General features: G+C 37.6%; 2 long non-coding RNA genes across 3 annotated transcripts; both read left to right on the top strand.

The window, feature by feature from the left end:
* Window positions 1-579, top strand: LOC122639603. Its single transcript, XR_006329541.1, has 3 exons — window positions 1-50; window positions 313-412; window positions 531-579. It is a non-coding gene; the product is annotated as an uncharacterized LOC122639603 (long non-coding RNA).
* A 161-nt stretch (window positions 580-740) lies between these two features.
* LOC122640537 lies at window positions 741-11,210 on the top strand. Of its 2 annotated transcripts, XR_006329681.1 has the most exons (3): window positions 741-769; window positions 1,176-1,299; window positions 10,997-11,210. It is a non-coding gene; the product is annotated as an uncharacterized LOC122640537 (long non-coding RNA). The 2 variants fall into 2 exon arrangements; XR_006329682.1 differs by lacking the exon at window positions 741-769 and having other exon boundaries at window positions 1,159-1,299.
* Window positions 11,211-13,239: the final 2,029 nt, after the last annotated feature.

Below are 13,239 nucleotides of genomic sequence, written 5' to 3' on the forward strand. Positions count from 1 at the left end.
GAGTTCAACATGCTAAGGCAACAACTCAACGTGCTTCGAGAAACTATGAGGTTCTTTTTCTTTTTCCTTTAATGAATAAATTTCCTACTATCTGGCAGTGTTCACAAGCTTGACCTTGGATGATTTTCACTGCCTTACATGGTAACTACATGATGTGTGAATGGGAAAGATTGAAACAAGTACAACGGCTTGAAGATCTTCTTTTGAGAATTATAGTATAGAGGAACTGAATCCTAAAGTAAATCTGAGTGGCTTAGATATACAAAATAGTATATAGATCAATAATAAGAACTACTTGTACTACAAATGTAGGTATTATAACCCGAGTCACTACCTTGTTGAATCAATCCATCAAGCTGAAATGAGTGAGAAATCCATTACAGATGCACTGCAATATGTTAGACAATTAAAGGTGGATGATATCCAGTTTTCTCCTTATATTTTCTTATTATTTATTTGTTAAACTTTTTTCCCTCCCATTGCTTTTGGGTTAATGGTGTCCCCCCCCCCCCCCCCCCCTCATTATGCAGGAAAATTTGTTACGAAACCATACCTCTGATGATGCAGATGAAGCCATTGAGGTAAAGATGGAAAGAAGATGAAAGCTTCTATGTATTCTAGTTTAAATTGTCCCCTTTCTTACTCTTGGAATTTGCTATTAAAGAATAATGATGGAGATAATTTTCTAGATATCGGGGGGAGAGATTCTTGATGTTGATGCTGAACAGATTACTGGAGACTTTTTAGAATCTAATCCTATCCTTCCAAGGTATGAGAGGTTTAATTTCCTTCAAAATTTTATTTGTATCATCTTCCAATATAAATATTTAGGGTTTTCTTCCCCATCACTATGCGTAGTGAAGTATAATGCTTCACTAGTTGTCTCATGGTAGTATATGAGTTAGTCCATGTGACAGAGGACCCTACACACATCGATATGGCCAAATTTTAGTCCTAAGTTTTGGTCATTTGTAGTCACATGTACTAACCCATATACTGTTAAGAGGCAAATAGTGAAACATTATACTTCACTAGGCATAGTGACACCTAGAAGGACCCAAAAATTTATATGAAGCCAAAAGACGTGTTTGTTTACAGAAGGACATGATGAAAAGTTATTCCCATTGGATTTAAGTTGGTACTAATATTCATTCTGTGATCTTCTACTTTCTCAGGGATCAGCCAAGTAAGGATCCTCTCCAAGAGATAAGTAGCTCATTGATGGGTCCCCACCTAAACATAAGCTTCATAAGAGAGAGAATCAATTGGAACCTACCGGAATCTATGCTTCCATTTGAGGTAGAGACCTAGGACTCATTTAAATGCAGTAATTTGTGGCAATATCAGTTGTATATAAAGCTAAGTTGGTTTCTATATCTTGACAGCAGGAAGTTGAGGGCCATGAACTATCTGATGCCTTGCTAGATGAGCAACAAAACATGGATAGTGGATATTCGGATGTTACAAGGGAGGGCTGATTGGCAAACCTGACATTCAGAAAGACATATTAGCTGATTTCTAATTTGCATTAAGGGCTTCTACTCTCTTTATGATTTAGAATTGTAGGTTTAAAGGGGGGAGACAAAGCTCGGAAAGGGTTGTAGGACAATACTACATTTTCTGTATAGTGCATGCATCGTGTATTTATTATCATTACTTTTTGTTTAGCACCTTGTTTTGCCCCCATGTGTCGTAACAATGCCAAACTTTCCACCTGCTTATTCCTAATGTGTCGTTATGCTGCCGAATTTCCCTCCCCCTTTGCCCTAAATATATCATCGTGGTGTTGGATTTTCCCCAAAATCTCATCAGGTCAACTACAATCCCAAAAATGGGACCTTTTGGATATTCAACAAGTTGCACACACTTCACAACTTTATAAAATACATCAACACTTGTAGGAACATATAAGGTATAGGAAGACTAGCCTCGACCAGTCAAATTGGGTACTTAACCCCTTCCCAATCTGTACTTGACACTTACCCGACCTTTAGGTTGACCAGTGCCTTTCCATTTGGAGTTCATTCTCTCCTCGCAAAAGCCTTGAAAGGGAGAGACATTTATGGGTCTTAAACCCTTATCTAGGTGGCAACTCTCAAATACAAAAGATAATACCCCTTTTTTCCTCTCCTCATCCGAGGGAGGGTTGAGAGTTGGGATCCCATAGGTCTTTGTATGTACAAGTGGGCAGGGTCCGGGTTAAGGCACACTTGGTAATGAAATTGTTTTGGGACATGATGTTTAAACCACACAACTTTCCACCAAAGAAAATAATTACCTTTAGACAGTGTTAGCTCCCAAGTAGAGTAAGATGTAGAGCACTTTGAAGAGGAGAGAACCTACTAGACATCATCCCCACTCGGAATAGGTCTTCTAGGAATAGTTGCACCAGGTCCCAAACCTGAGGAAGATCTAATGAAGTAGGGGGACTCGGAGTCCACTAGCCACTAGAGGTAATGGAAGCCACCAAAGATTCTATCAAAACCCGCATCATATTTAATTCACTCACCAAAGACTAAGAGGAGGACTCCACATGAATACCAATTATCGAGCCATAATTGGGTAGAGGTGCAACCATCAATCATGTTTTTTATTGCATCCAACGATAAAGATCTAAGCTTAAGGATCTTCCTGCATGTCCAACAAGCATATGAGGCAAAGGAAACAATTCAAATGGAGTCAGTCTTGTGGTATTTGGTGTAGATCCAATTGACCCATATTCCATCTTTCTTCTCTACTATACTCCAAAGGAGTTTCAGAAGGTCAACTTTATTCACTTTTTTCACCCTTTTCAAACTAAGACACACTGAAGCCCAACAAGTAGTATGCAAAAATATGTTATTGTCGCTTTCTTTCCAAAGAAAAGCACTCATAAAGGCCTCAATATTCTTGGAGACTGATCTCGGGATCCCACAAACACTAGTCCAATAAAGTAAGAAGTATGCATTACTGCTCTAATCAATTCCACCCTACTAGCATAATATTCCACAATTGAAGCATTTTCTTAAGCCGATCCAAAATTGGGTGCCATGGTGCGCAGAGGCTCAAATAGGAGACAGGCTTAACCAACTTCAAGCCCTGCACCGTGAACGCCCATTTAGCTAATCGGGTCGGGCCTAGACGGGCTCGGTCAGGTTCAGTCAATCTCGGGCTATAATCGGACCTTACTCGTGTCTTAACCGGACCTTAATCGGGTTGTGGGCATGTTTACCACTAGTCAGTCTTTAAACGGACTCTAAACGATGCAGCCCTAAAATTGGTCTTTGGAGGAGGCTGGAGGGAAAAATAAACAAAACTCAATGCAAGCTTTGTTCTTGTAATCAAGTGAAACTTTTACTTCTCTATGGAGAGCTGAGAGAATACTAGAATTTCCTGGTGTAACGAGCAGGTTGGCCTCATTTACGGGCATTTTAAAGTCCACAAGATTGATCCCTAGTGTTCGGTGTTCCAGTGGAGAATTTCCATGATTCGTTGTTGATATGATTGGGCATTAGTTTTACATTCATTAGTTTTAATTTTGAAAAGATTTACTTAATCCTCATAGTTAGTTATTGGGCATGCAACCTAAGAAGAAAATAGAAGTTAACTTTCGAAAACACCCCAATCTTACTTCTCGTTTGTTTTTTTTTAGGAAAAGTTTCCTATTTATATCTTAGTCTCTACGTGTTGGGATTAAAATTGGAAAAAATTTCTATTAGATTGCAATCTTCTACATGTTAAGGATAAAAATTGGAGAAGTTTCTTATTAGATCTCAGTCTACTACGGATAAGAAAATTTGTTTTACATTCATTGTTGGAAATAATGTGTGTCACATAGGGTTGGTAATATTAGTGTCGGATTGTGAATTCGGTATCGGCCGAGAGTGCTCAATCCGATACAGATCCATTGATACAACCAAGTATAACAAGATAATACAAAGTTTTCCTCCACCCATAGAAGACGGTTCACAAACCCCAATAGGGTTTTAGAATTTTCCCAAAAGACCCTAGTGATGCCCTCCCGCCCTCTCCTGCCCCATGGTGAATAGGATCCCATTCATCGTGGGTGGAGAGAAACTCTGTTCCACAAACTTTTTATTAAAGAAGGGGACAAATACATTCAATTCAGTCTGATTCACCATTCTAGGTGATTCCAAAACCGATCCAATACACCTTAGAAAAGATTTTCATTAGTTATAAATGAGAAGTGAGATTGGAGTGTTTTCATTAGTTATAACCGATCAATACACCTTAAAATATTCTAGGTGATTCAATTCGGATTACGTAGATTTGCGAAACACGATATTAATGTGAGACTCCAACTCTGCAGTTATACCAGTTAAAAACTAGAAGTGAGGTTTTGGAAAAAAAAAAAACAAAACAAAACAAAAACAGAAGTGAGGTTTGGGGTGTTTTTGAAAGTTCACTTTTATTCTCTTCTTGGGTGGCATGCCCAATAACTAACTATTGGGATTAAGTAAAACAAATTTAAAACCTACTTATCTTGTAATTTCTGCTGTTATCTAGTGGATCTAAGAAATTATCCCTCAAGTAAATCTTTTCAAAATTAAAACTAATGAATGTAAAACATATTTAAAACCTACTTATCTTGTAATTTTCATTCATATCTAGTGGATCTAAGAAATTATCTCTTATATTAACTCTGTCATAAAAGTTCATAATCAGTCAGGCTTTAATTGAGTGGGCTAGGTCGGGCACACATCAGGCTAGAACCCCACACTGAGGCCGCCCGATTATTAAATGTGTCAAGCTTAAGTCCGACACATTTAATAATCAAGCCGGTCCGGGTCAGGCTTTAATTGGGCAGGCTCAACCAGGCCTGAAATTGACACTCCTACGAGAGACGCTAGCGTACGCTATGCAACCGGACAATGTTCTTTCTCCCATATAAAGAAGAGAAAAAGAACACTAAATGGTCACATGGTTCCTACGTCTAGACCCAAGACTATGTGAAATTATCGTTCAACCCCTAGTGAAATAAAAAATCTCATTCAAGCAAATCACTTTGGGTGTGCTCTCATTGGCACCCACGTTGGCGTGGGCACTACATGAAAGGGGAATATTTGGGTGAAAGCATTCGATGAGACACTCCCAGACAACAATCTAGTCCTATAAATAATATTTCATTAATAATAAAACAAATTTCCTTTAGGGAAAAAGATCTCTACTTGGTGGTGCTACCTACACCTCTACCCCCCTGGGTAGATACCCAGGCGTACTCATCCATTGGCCTAAATGCTTGTGTAGAGACCATGCGACCATGTAGATATCTCTTGCCCTTTCCTTTAATAACAGTAATTTATTAGCGTTGCTACAAGTAAGACTTTATTTACTCTTTAACTACAAATAATAATAGTACCGTTGCTAAATGCGACCACGCCATGTGGTTTGGAAATCACCATTATTAAGTAGTTGCGGGGTAAGTCATGGCGATAAAAAAGTGTGGCCGGTAAAATTAGTGACGTTTTATTGATATTCAGTGGCAGTGATTACCGTCGCCGTTTAAATTAGCGACAATTTTTTAAGGGAAGTAGTTCTCTGTCCGGGAGTGTGGCCTACGCTAGCACTCCCATGTGTCTATCTCTCTCCTCCTCAAAACAAGGGGCAAATGTGTCTTTTCATATGGAGAGGAAAGAGATAGACTCATGGGATTGCTGGCATAGGCCACACTCCCGGACAGAGAACTTTTCCCATTTTTAATATTCAATAGCGGTGAGTAACGCCAATGATAATCAAATTTCTTGTAGTGAAATATAAGAAAAGTTTCCACAACACTAGAGTGAGCAACTCTCTTGCAGTGCCTCTTCCATGACAACCCCTGACATTCTCTCTCCTTTGCCTCTACTGGCAAAACGGATCGTGCACCTCCCATTGGCGTACCCTTCCCGCTTCGGCATTGCGGGAAATCCTTACCCATTAAATATTTGTTGTATTCTTTTTGGGGAAGAGATTTCTATTTGGGAGCACAGGGACAATGGGAACGTGTGAGAAAGCATCAACATGAGAGAGATTTCTACGTTGCATGGGGGGTGAGGTGGTCATTTCATACCATCATGTGTCTGGGCCTAGGAACTACACTCCCATTCAGGCTGGTCCAACCAATATTAACATCATCAACCTTTTCCATTCCCAATGTCCAATCAAGTTAATAATCAAATTGCTTTCAAAATTCAAGGTCAAAAGAAATTTGACTTTTGAGGCTGTTACAACAGACATGATTACAGAGTATTAATTTATAATACACTACAGACAGTTTCTGTTACAAAAATCATAAAACCCACAAAACTCTTTACCATAAAAGCAAAATCTTTTTTAAAATCCGCCGAGGAAATTATGCCAAGTTGCAAATTCTAGCTGAATCTTCCATTCACATTTGTAACCCTCGTTGAATGCCTTTAATTCATGGTTGTTTCTTCTTCTAATCTTTTTCCATATATGAAGCATGAAGAATGCTACCCAGCACACACAAAAGTCTCACTCCTCCAACCTTCTTCCTCCATTTCTCCTTACTCAAATAAATCTCCATTTAATTTCCTCTGTTTTCAGTTTTCTGCCATCCTTTCATCATCTTCAAGATCATGGGCCGTAAGAAGCTAACGATCAAGAAACTAGAGACCCCAGTTGCTCGTCAAGCAACGTTTATGAAAAGAAAGAATGGGATCATAAAGAAAGCTGAAGAGTTATCTATTCTGTGTAACACTGATGTTGGTGTCATCATGTTCTCTCCAAATGATCGCTTGACCACCTTTTGTAGCCGTGGAATGTAAGTGCATGCAGCAAATTAGTCTATAATGATAATAATTCTTCTTTAGCAGTGATTTTTTTTCTCTGAAATGTTTATGTTTCGAGTAGCCTTGAGGAGCTCTTGATCCGTGTTCTTCAACAGTCTTATCGGACAAAAGGAACGTAAGTCATTTTTCTTACACAAACTCAAACTCAGGGATTTAAAATGGATAGATAGATTTTTACTATCAAGGCAATCACCAATTCAATTTTATTTTCTTGGTCCATTTTTGCAGAGCCTTTAAGAGTAACGAGGTAATCAGCTCAACAAAACCATGGATTTTGATCCCTCAATCTCTTCCCCAGGCCAGCCGGTGTTGCCTTGTGTTGGGTGTTTGTGTTTTTGCCTCACAGACATATAATTGATATTTTCTGCTTTTTTTTTTTTGTTTTGTTTTTTTTTCTTGATACATTGCAGCATCTCGTCAGCTCTATGACGCATTTGAAGTATGAAGCACAGATAATGGAGCTGCTTGCTGAGTTAGTCCCTATCTCTCTCTCTCACACATACAAGTAGTAGTTCTTAGTTTTTACTTCCTTCAGCGAATTATGTGTTTTTGAGGTCCCTATAATTGTAAAATTAGTGTTATCCTCTCTCCATTTTATTGCATATGTATGCAATTTTTTAATTTAGGACTGAGTTTTCCTTATAAGCCATGGTGAATGGGAATCCATTCACTACAGGGCTTCAGACGCGCACGGGAGGGTGTTTTGGGGGAACATACTAAAACCATACAGAGAGTTTGTGAACCCCTAAGATGTGTGGTGAACCTTCACTACATGGTGAAGGAAAACTTTCTCCGTTCATTTATAAACAATTTAAAGGGAGAAGTTCATGCATGCAATTTGCATTACTTCTAGACTTCATCCTGATTTAGGTTATGTTTATTTCAATATTAAATGTCCGATAGTAAAAGTTTATATTTGTTGTTTTCCGAAGTACTTTTTGATCCAAGTTAAATATGCAATTAAGGTTATTAAACGCGGAATCAGGATCCGAATCAGGTCCAGCCGTTTCTGGTTCCGATTCAATCAAAATTGATCAAGAATCAACCTGAACCCTAGAAATGCAATGGGAATTGGCTTCTCTGGAAGGGAGAAAATCAGGACTGGCATCGGCCGATCTGATCGTAATTCTTGAAACCGTGTATGCAACTCACCCTCCACCCACCAAGTTTCAATTGGATGAATCTCATGTATGGGCAAGACTCAATTGAGTTCAACTGAATGTTAAATTAGTGAAGATACTCAAATAAATTAAACTCACCATAATAATTAAATTTTAACCCCAACTATCATTATTCATCTCTCATTAGAAAAATTAAGCTTATTGTAAACATGTAATTAGAGATAGGATGTTAAAGTTAAAACTATTTGGGTAAATAATTAGTGAATAATTTGGCTTTTTGCTCCCTTTCCTCTTCTCTACCCCTCGTGGAATCAAAGAATCAATAAGCGCATGAATTAAATAGGGATATTGGAGAAAATGTTGAACAACAAAGACACTTTGAACGGGGATCAAATTGTGTAGCGTGCGAGAGAGTTCTGAATTCCGTTTGGAGAGCATACCATACTTCGGCAGCAGTATCCAAACCAACAACATATGGTAGAACCTCTGGTGTTAGAGAGGAGATAATCCAGCTGAGTACCAGCTGGTCTTTACAAACCCATTCGGAGAAAGCTGGGTTTGGCACAGTGGTGATGGTTCCTGTCTGTGGAAGAGAAGCATCGGTGGTTCCCGTCGCAGTTGTTGCTGTCACGGCGGTGACCGTCTGATTGATAGTAGGGGAAGGGCAGACAAGGCTGCCATCAATGAAACCTAATAAATCTTGACTTCTAATTGAGGAGTGGAAGTAGCTGTGTCTTCCATAAAAGAAAATTATCAATAGTGAGTTTGTGACTGAGATGTTGATGGACACTGGGTGGGTTGGTGGTGCGGAAGATGAATGAGATGAAGAGGAGTAATGAGGAAGTCATTTTGTCGTCCAGGAAAAGTATTGGTCGACTGATACCATGTGAAGATACTAGATTTGAGAGAAGTCTCACTTAACCCATTTGAAGTTGGGTTGCAAGTTTAAATTTAAAATAGGGTTACATCTCACTTATCGGATAAGCCTTGAATAGGTCAAAGCCAAAGTTTAGAATTTGAAAACCAAACCAAATCTTATCTACTTCCTTAACAAATATCAAGCATGAAAGGCAAAGAAAGAATTTCTTTTCTTGACATTCAAAAATGTTAGATGTAATAACGGAGATTATGTTAGCTGTAATATTTCCATTGATTCTGTTTCCTTGTTTAAGTGTTGCCAATTTTGATGTTACTCTCTTGTATTTTTTCCATCCATTGTAATGGAATTGACACAAAATATTATCAACTTACATGGTGTTAGAGCCTCTAATTGTTTCTCTGCTACCTCCTTTGTCGGTTTCATCTTCTCTAGTTGTTTCTATTTTATTTTTAAATTTGACAAGAAGGGTGGTTAGTAAATCATGCACTACAAAATGCTTCCCTTGTCATTGGCAAATTGGTCTTTAGTTTATAATTTATTATCTACTAAAATAATTTTGGGTATCATGATTTCAGTATACACATCGCTTAACGATCATTTTTCATATCTAACCAAGCACTTCGTGGTCTAAATTCTCACTTTGGCATTTGTCACAGTTATACATTGCACGAATACATACATTTATTTATCCATAATTTGAATTCTTTTTGCTAATGATAGTTTTCTCTTTTTTTCCCTGCATATGTATGGGGGATTCTTTGTACTCCTGCTTATATGCGTAATTAATGGTGGTGTGGCTTACAAGTTCAGGAAGGAGGTAATATTTGATCGAGCCATGAGATGGCATCTTTGTGTTTAAATTTATTGCTTTGTTTGCATTTACTGAATTCAATTTTACTGCTACCTTTCCATTAGGCTCTTGAAACGGAGTTCAACACGCTAAAGCAACAACTCAGTGTGGTCCGAGAAACTACGAGGTTTTCTTTTTCTTTTTCCTTTCATAAATAAATTTCCTACTATCTGGCAGTGTTTACAAGCTTGCCCTTAAGATGCTTTTTGCTGCCTTACATGGTTACTATGTGATGTGTGAAGGGGAAAGATTGAAAACAAGTACAGAAGCTTGAAGTTCTTTTGAGAATTATAGTATAGAGGAACTAAATGCATCTAATCTTAAAGTAAATTTGAGTGGTTTAGATATACAAAGTAGTATGTAGATCAATAATAAGAACTACTTGAACTACAAATGTAGGTATTATAACCCGAGTCACTACCCTGTTGAATCACTTCATCAAGCAGAAATGAGCGAGAATTTCATTACAAATGCACTGCAGTATGTCAAACTATTAAAGGTGGATGATATCCAGTTTTCTCCTCAGATTTTCTTATTATTTTTTTGTTAAATTTTTTTCCCTCCCCTTGGTTTTGGGTTAATGTTCTTCCCCCCCCCCCCCCTTCATTATGCAGGAACAGTTTTTAGGCAACCTTACCTCTGTTGAAGCAACTGAAGCCATTGAGGTAAAGATGGAAAGAAGATGAAGCTTCTATGTATTCCAGTTTAAATTGTCCCCTTTCTTATTCTTGAAAAAAATCTTTTGCTGTTAAAAAATATTGATGGAGATATAATTTTCTAGATACTAGAGAGAGAGATTGCCAATGCTAATGTTGAAGCTGAACAGATGTCTGAAGAGTTTTTAGAATCTAATTCTATGCTTCCAAGGTACGGGAGGTTTAGTTTCCTTCAAACATTTATTTGTATAATCTTCCACTGTATAAATTTATATGAAGCCAAAAGATTATATTATGATGTCTCTTCAGAATTTTATTGTTTTTGTTTATGTGTGTTTGAAATTGAAAGATATAGAATTCACAAACATCAATCAATCACTGCTTTCATCAGTAAAGGGTTATCCATCATGGAAGATTATTGAAGGACATGAAAAGTTCTTCCCACTGGGTTTGAGTTGGTACTAGTATTCATGCTGTAATCTTCTCTACTTTCTCAGGGATCAAGCAACGGAGTATCTTCTCCAGGAGATAAGAAGCTCATTGATGGATCCCCACCTAAGAGAGGAAAACAATTGGAACCTACCAAGATCTATGGTACCATTTAAGGTAGAGATCTAGGACCCATTTATATGCAGTAACTTGTAGCCATATTATCAATTGTTTATAAAGCTAAGTTGGTATCTTTTACTTGAGGACAGGAAACTGTGGGCCATGAACTGTCCAATGCCTTGCCAGATGAGCAACAAAACATGGATAGTGGATCTTCGGATGTCGCAAGGGAGGGCTGATTGGCATGCCTGACATTCAAGAAGACATATTTGCTGATGTCTAATTTGCATCAAGGGCTTCTATTCTGTTTATGATTTAGAATTACAGGTTCCTATGGAGAACATATACAGACCATAGAGAATAGCAGCTTGTGTGTGTGGTTTTTTTTTTTTTTTTTTTTTTTTTGTAAATAGGTGGACTTAAGTTTTCTGTTATGGTTTTTATTGTCACTGTTCAAACTTTTGGCTCTGTGAAGTTGCACATTGAGACCTTAAGAGATTGGCTTGTGCTTAAGCTTTCTGGATTATCCATGAAGCGCAGCTATGATCTGAACTCTTTGCAGTATAAGACTTAATTACATTCATTCCTCCCCAAACATGATGTCCATGTCGAATACATTGAATTAGAAGAGGGGGGGGGGGGGGGGAGGGTTCATTCCTCCCCAAACATAATGTCCATGTCGAATACATTGAATTAGAAGAGGGGGGGGGGGGGGGAGGGGTCCAAACTGGTCAAGGAAAATTAGCTCCACACTACATGGTTCACATGTGAAATCTAAAATAATCATGTTAGGGACTACACTGATTTTTGCTCTTTAACATACGTTGGAACTCCGGAGAGGAAAATCAAAGATTTGAAGAGATTAATGGCTAATCCATATATTCAAGCAATGAAATAAACAATGTGCAGATCAACTGGCGTATACAGCAGTTATATGATCTGAGTTACTATTTTTTAACAGTAATAAACCCTCTTAGGTTATTTCTTATGGTCAGATCCAAGTCTCTCAAAGAGACTACACAGCTACCCGTCGATATGCTCATTGTAGTGCTGATGTTTTGCTGCCTGTAGAAAAAAGGGGAAAGTGAGACAATAAATTTCAACTACACATATATTAACACCTGAACCTTTGATCTCCTCCTGTTCATTTCCTTTGTCCTATTTTTATTTGTCACCGAATTTGATGATCGGTAGTGTCTCTGCATCAATCAAAAAGGGAATAATAAGTTAACAATAAGAGAAGAAACTAATCAAAATAGGTATCCATTAAATTAGTGATTGGAGTAAGGGAATGAAAAAAACTTACTTTTTGTTGAGGAGTTAACTCTTCCTTTGAAAATTCTGGGGTGAAATTGAGAACAGTTTGGATAAATTGATTACTCTGCAATTTTAGCATGTTGGAAATGTGAGTTATGTTTATTTTTTCTCACTCTTTTTAAATGACAAACAAGTTCAAAGAGAAATTGCATTCTTAAGAAGGATCTGTAGAAACCCACCAGCATATGAGATTGAAATCCACCTCGTAGGCAATTCCTGAACATATTGACCTAAGAATGATCATGGCAATTATGTTAGTCTTGATATAAGGAATGGAGATTAAACATGCAAATTGCTAAGACTAAGAGGCACAGAATTTACCTGAATTATCTTTTCCCATGATGAGAACTTGAGATCATCTGTTTTAGTTAGCTTTAATGACCTGAATGGTGCATATCCTTCCTGCATAATCAATTCCAAGTTAACTTCCAAGCTTTCTAAACTCATTAACAGTATTATAATGTTTATATAATCATGCTCTACAAAATTGCATATTTTCATCATAGATTCAAATATTAGTTGAAGAAACAGGGTAGATATGCCCTGCCTGGAGCCATTAAAAAGAATCAGCCATAAATAGGCCTGATCTTTATCAGGACAGATCCTTTTTCTATCCATATCCAACATGAATGAGCTAGATTCTGATAATGATCTGCTCCATTGACCTCCCTAATTCTTCAGTATTTTAGATCAGTGATAACCATGTACAGAAGCAATGTTACACCATGTACCTCTTAAGAAAAAAGATATGCAACATGATATCTTCTCCATTCAAAATCTCCTAGGACAAATATATTCACGAGCATTTGCCCTAGAATCATAGGTTAAGGCCCCTGCAACTGATTCATACCCATATATATTTAGATCTCTATTCATTGTATGATTTGAATCTTCGAGATGAAGTGGTCACCGAAACGTGTTGAGATCTGAAGGTGGTTTCAAAACATTGCATAGAAGTGTAGTACTTTGGCAGTAGCCAACCATTCCAAACTTCAAATCCACATTACTATGAGGGGAAGAGAAAAAAAAAAAGCTAACCTCTAAAAACTTCAATAATTCTTTGAAGAAGCTTCTC

This window comes from Telopea speciosissima, chromosome 9 (assembly GCF_018873765.1).
Source record: "Telopea speciosissima isolate NSW1024214 ecotype Mountain lineage chromosome 9, Tspe_v1, whole genome shotgun sequence".
Classification (NCBI taxonomy): domain Eukaryota; kingdom Viridiplantae; phylum Streptophyta; class Magnoliopsida; order Proteales; family Proteaceae; genus Telopea; species Telopea speciosissima.